The sequence below is a fragment of the Palaemon carinicauda genome, chromosome 14 (assembly GCF_036898095.1).
Source record: "Palaemon carinicauda isolate YSFRI2023 chromosome 14, ASM3689809v2, whole genome shotgun sequence".
NCBI classification, from domain to species: domain Eukaryota; kingdom Metazoa; phylum Arthropoda; class Malacostraca; order Decapoda; family Palaemonidae; genus Palaemon; species Palaemon carinicauda.
In genome coordinates this window covers 28,423,935-28,430,684 of record NC_090738.1, presented here as the reverse complement: position 1 = coordinate 28,430,684, position 6,750 = coordinate 28,423,935, and positions in this window count along the sequence as shown.

Genomic DNA, 6,750 nt, shown 5'->3' with positions numbered 1-6,750 from the left:
TGATTTTTTAATGGTATTGCTAGTTCGTGTCAACGAATAATGACTTTCATGTACAATGAGGATCACTATTATATTATATTAAGATTAGGTCTTACACTCCATATTCTTTTCCATGAATTAGTAGTAATTGTCTTCATGAAATATTATCTGTATAATCGTCTTTTTTTTTACCTTGCATCCGTTGAATAATTGATCGTTAGGTCATATATACACATTTTTTTAATACTCGTTTATATAGCCTATACCTTCTACGTCAATATTTTTGGCCACGTTCCTACTGAGTAAGAAGTAAAGAAAAAATATTGTTAAACAAATTTTCCAATAAGAATTCCACGAATTTCAAAGAAAAAAGTGAACTTCATGAAATGTTCACAAACAATTTCGTTAATTTTTACTAAAGAATTTTTGCCATCACACATTTTATTATAGTTCAGAGATCAATATTACAATCAGAAAGCCTAAATTAGCTCAGGTAAGAAGATGAAAAGAGGAGGAAAATAACAAGGCATTGCTGAAGAAATTGGATAACGTATACAGAATCGAAGACAGTTTTGGTAGAAAGGATATTTTGAAAAAGTGTTGTGTGTAAATTGACAACCATACCAGAATATCAGCATCTGGTTATAGATGTTGGTTTGATAGAATCCCTGAACTCTGTATCGCTCCTTAAAAGCTTCTGCCTCTAATGGCAGAAGATTGACCTAGGAATTAACCTGTGACAGATCTGAAGTAATACCTACTCAGGGACAAGCTCTCGAACAACTAACTTTATTTAGGCATCCAAGGGGTCACATAGCGGTGACAATTTCATGTTTATATTTAATGTCTTTTGTCAATAAGATTGACATTGGAAAAATAGAATTGAAATTAGTGTGTTACATTCAACGGCTTTAGTCGTTTAACTTGGTTGGAATGCGCTGTCTAGTAGAAATTGTAGAGGGCATTTTTCTTGATGTGCATGCACATTGCTTGCTTCACGTGGATTACATGGTTACTCCCCCTCCCCCCCCTGGACCAGACATGCATGTAGAAGAGGGTGTCTTGCCACAGAGAGTTGCACTGTTGGCGGGTCGTCTTACAGGAGATACGTAGGTTTTAGGTGTTCCATGGGGATCCAATCTTCTCTTCCATGAATGTTTAGGAGAAAAACTTTCAGAGTACGATGGATTACAAGGCTTGTGCCCTGTATATGAGGACATAAGCGGTGGCTTGCAGGTGTTGGTGCTCATGAAAACAAGTGTTGTGGTGTGTAGGTCTTTCGGTTTGAGCTGCTTTGCTGGAGGCTTGTAAGTCTGACAACAGGAGGTAAATATCCCCACAACGTCAGATAGGCACTGGAAATCATTGGAGGAGATGACGAATGAAAAGAAAATCTGCAGGGATGACCAATGGGTCGCCATATACCAATTCAGCCTCTGAGACATCTATGGTGTCCTCAGGAGTGGTCTTGTCCAAGGAGGACCAAGTGAAGTTGTGGCAAGCAGGTGGAGTTGGTGCAGTGGGACATCAAAGCTGGTTGGAGAATACAATGGAAACTCCACCATTTTGTTGGCTATAGGGTTTTAAGCAGTAGTCTGATGTAGGATGATGCCGAGAAGATGCCCTATGGATGCCCTCAATTGAGAGGTTAAAGAGGTACCCCTCTCAGAAGTAATGTGCTATGGGAATTTAAATCTTGCTATCCATCCAGAAATTAAGCCATCAATACATGTGGATTTTACACCTTGCATAGGGATGGCTTCAGGCCAGCATGTGGAGCTATCGATAATTGTGAAAAGGTAACAGTGTCCATGTGACATGTGTAGGGGCCTAACCACATCAACAAGAATGTGGGCAAAACGATGCTGAGGTTGGTTGAAAAGTGCCCACACCTGAATCAGTGCGCTGATGTACCTTTGATCTTTGTCATGAAGTACAGGAGCCTACATAATCCTTTGCATCTTTAGTATTGCTATGCCATATGAACTTTTACCTTCAGTAGCTGTGCAGTAGATTAGCATGAGTGCTGTGAGAAACCATGGATTATTTGAAACTCCTGTTGGCCCATGTAGGTAGGTGTTCACGGGCGTGGTCTATCAGTACTGACGTCACAGAAGAGGGTGGGGTTGAAGTCATGATGAGCAACTAGTTTCCTATGAAAAGACATGTAGAAAGTCCTGTAGGTTTGGTATTCTGAATCCTTGTAATTCATTGCCAGGTGGAGGTGTGTTTCTGAAAAGGGCATTGGTAATGGGATTCAGTTTATCAGGGATGTATTGAGTGATACTCTTGTATTCAGAAAGGGCACTGAGATATCAGCATTAACGGGCAGGCGAGAGGTGTCAGACAGATGAAGAGTGGAGTGATGGAGTTCTTGATGGTGGGAAAGTGGCTGTCCGTAAGGGTGTTAAGTCTAGTCATCAGGGTGTTCCCATCGGAAGGGCAGCTCACAGAGGTTCTGGCAGGAGTTGTACACAAAGGGCATAAAGTAGGATCACTTCACGAGGAGAACCATTTGCAGCAGACTGAAGGCAAGCAATACTGATTCATTTCTCTTAGGGCCATCGACCCCTTTTGATCTCCTAATGGTTGTTGAGAGAGCTGAAAAATCTTTTCTATACAGGCGGCTGGTGACGGTAGGTAATTTTCCAGGAGGTATGATTTAAGGACATCATGCAGTATGGTGTCATCCTTTTGTTCTCAAAGCCAATCAGAGATTTCTAGGAAGATGCCTTTGGGATCACAGTGAGGACGTAGATTTTTTTATTGCTTGAGCTGGTCATAACTCCTGACACGGCTTTTGTCGTTTAATTTTGTTGGAGTGCGTTCTCTAGAAGAAAATGTAGAGAGGGCTTTCTTCTTTATTTGTATGTGCGATGCTTGCTGCATTTGCATTTCAAAAGAATATCCTCTCATTTTACTTGGTTGGCTAAGAAAAGGCCACCCAACCAACTGAGTCCAGAGATCAACATAAGACTTCATTTTGCAGGGAAAACCTTTTCTTTGGACCAGTGGCCATTCTGACCTGTCTTCACAATTGCCAAAACAGAAACAAGAGATCTCCTTAAGGACTCTTTATTCCCTTTGGATAATGGAATTATTAATGAGGTTCGCGTAATCTAACCTAAACTAATTAGCCAGCCTACAATTGTTCTGACTCAAGAAGTCCACATCACACCATTTATTACAGTGTTGGCATAAGACTGGTTTATCAAATTCCACCCAAATGTTACTGTCTTTGCTAAATATTACCAAAAGCAAAACTTTCGCATTTATTCATAGTGAGGATAATTCGTATGGAAATTGTCTCCCCAATCAAAACAAAGGATCAGAAGTTCAGCCTTTGTAAACATCTAGGTTAGACAAAAAATGTTTGCTTCGTGTGACGAATATGTAAGATCTGGTTACCGTCAAGAGGTTGTTGGAAAGGAATATTGTGCTTTAGTTTATCCCTTTTCGTTTTTATCTATTGTTAGCATTGTTACCATTATCAAGTGTTAGTGTTGTTTGTGGTTTCAACTTTTTTTTTTTCCTTCAACCTGTTTTACATCTTATGTCAGATGAATCACAAACAGGAATAGAAGTTAATCGGAATTTCTTTTGGTTTAAGGTGAATGTTTTGATCGACCAGACACACTATATAAAATTACAAACCGGAATGCGAAAGGATAAGACGTAATCGAAGACACGGTCGTTGCAATTTAAAGTCTCATTCGTTAGGAAAACGAGGAAAGAACGATGGAATTGCGCCTTTTAACACCTTTGATCGCTCAGATGTTTTTATTCAGGTTTTTTTTTCTTCTAATATTTCTTGTTTTTCTCAATGTATTTGCATCTCTCTCTCTCTCTCTCTCTCTCTCTCTCTCTCTCTCTCTGTGCATGCATTATAGTCCCATTTTGTCAATATATATTTTTAATTATTGTACACACACACTCTCTCTCTCTCTCTCTCTCTCTCTCTCTCTCTCTCTCCCGCCCCTTTGTCTCCGAAGGCGGGGCCTTCAGTTTATGCATCGTCAACTTTCAATGGAGCATTCGCATTTGCATTCGGAACTTTTATCTCGTCATCCTCGCTTTCAAGGTAGTGCTGGTGATATCGCTCTTAATAAGTGTTGGATAACAAATAATATTGGTAAAGGTGAGCCGTAGTGCAGGCATGAACTGAGTAAAGCAGATTGCGAAGAATGAGAGAGGAAATAGATAAGAAATGGAAGGGCGGGTCTCGGGAGAGAGTGAAGGAGATGAAAGATTGAATATTTTAAATTTTTTTAGATCGTCTAATTTTCACACAAGTTCACACATACGTGCACTACTGTCTATATATATATATATATATATATGTATATATATATATACTGTATATATATAATATATATATATATATATATATATTATATATATATAAATATATATATATATATATATATATGTATACATATATATGCATATATATAGATATATATATATATATATATATACATATATATGTATATATATATATTTATATAAATATATAAATATATACAGTATATATATATATTTATATATATATGTATATATATATATATATATATATATTTATATAAATATATATATATACATATATATATCTGTATATATATGGATATATCTATCTGTATATATATGGATATATATATATGTATATATATATGGATATATATATATATATATATATATACATATATTTACTGTACATTATATACATATATATATATATATATATATAAATATATATATGCATATATATATACACATACATATATATATATATATATATACATATATATATATATATATATATGATAAATTTTGTACATTTAAGGCTTATTTGAATATATATATATATATATATATAATATATATATATATAAATATATATATATATATATATATATATAAATATATATATATATATATATATACTTTCCAGTCACGCTCATCGGCATCGCCAGACGTATAACTACTCGCAGTCTCTCCATCCCGCGGATAGGGGGAAAAGGGAGTAGTCAGTTAATATACTGTATATGTATTGATTCTGGGAGTAGTCATACCCTGGTGAGAAAGATGGATACGCGCCCGTATGCGTATCGATTTAAGGATTTAGCTGTCATTTTCCACGGGTCGCTTACACTTCTGTTTTATAACCAACTGTTTTTTTTTATATATATATATAATTACGACCATGATAAAGGTTACAGTAATGAAGACTTGATTAGTCATCACTTGGCGGATGCAGCCACTTCGTGACTAATATTACTCCACCCTGACTACAGCAACTAAAGAAAATACACAGTCACTTCATGTTACAGCTACTTGATGGCTTCATTTAATTGGTGCAATCCATGTTTACATTTCTTTAATGATTTCTCCAACGCAATAACTATAGTCACTTGAGGAGTTTGTTTACTGGCAAAATCTTAAGACTTCCTCATTAGAATAGTGTTGCTTACTCGTGCAACAAAGGTTATTTATTTATTATTTAATTCGATGAAAAACTCGTAAAATATTATCTATCATGTTATAAGTCAGTAGATGTAAAAAAATCTTAATTTTCAACAATTTGATTTCAGGAACGAATGTATGCATGCATTTTATACATAGATTTTTGCGTTTAGTAAACCCTATGAAATTCTCGTATCTAAAGAAATAAAAACTGTAAAGAAGATGAATCAGCGAAGCCTTTCGACTTCCAAACCTCCTCAGCCTATTATTAGAAGAAATACGCCTCTTAAGTTCACGGTATTCATTTCAGTCGTCTATTCTCGAGAAGAACTTCCTCGACAAGTCAGCCGACGCCCTGAAATGATCTGAGGAACGGACACGCAGTCTTAATGCGAGGCAACATTTTCATTATCTCTCTCTCTCTCTCTCTCTCTCTCTCTCTCTCTCTCTCTGAGATTTCATCGACGATAAATGGATTTCTCTTCTGTTATCGCAATGATTTGTACACTTCAGCGGAGTTGAACTTTTCGTTTTAGCTCATTTTCTTTTTCTTTCGCGAGTGAAAAAAAAAATATCAAAACTGGATTCTTTTGGGTGATTTGGTATTTGATTCAACCCAACTGCATTTCTGGAGAGTTTCTTGGTGTTTGGTGTTGAAATTGGAAAGGCGGAAAATGAGTATATTATAGAATGAAGCATAAAATCATTGATGTTGATGATACGAGTAGTAACAGTTAGTTTTAGCTGGATAGCAGATGGGTTTCAATTTGCTCCCGGTAATGTTTTGCTCCTTCCTCTATTTCCCTTGAAAATGCAATTGGTTTAAAAGCTTCTGGTAAATATGCAGCCATATCTCATCCACACTCTATGCATATATACTAAAAAATATATACATACATTATGTCTATACTTATATATATGTATATAACATATATATATATATATATATGTTATGTGTATATATATATTTATATTTATGTATATATATATATATATATATTTGTATATATAGGTATGTATATATGTTTATATATATATATATATATATATATATTTATATATATATATATTATATATATATATATTCATATATATATATATATTCATATATATATATATTCATATATATATATATATATATATACAGTATATATTATATATATATTTTATAGATATATATTTATATATATATATATATGTATATATATATTTATATATATATGTATATATATGGATATATATATATATGCAGTATGTATATATATGTATATATATATTTATATATATATATGTATATATATGGATATA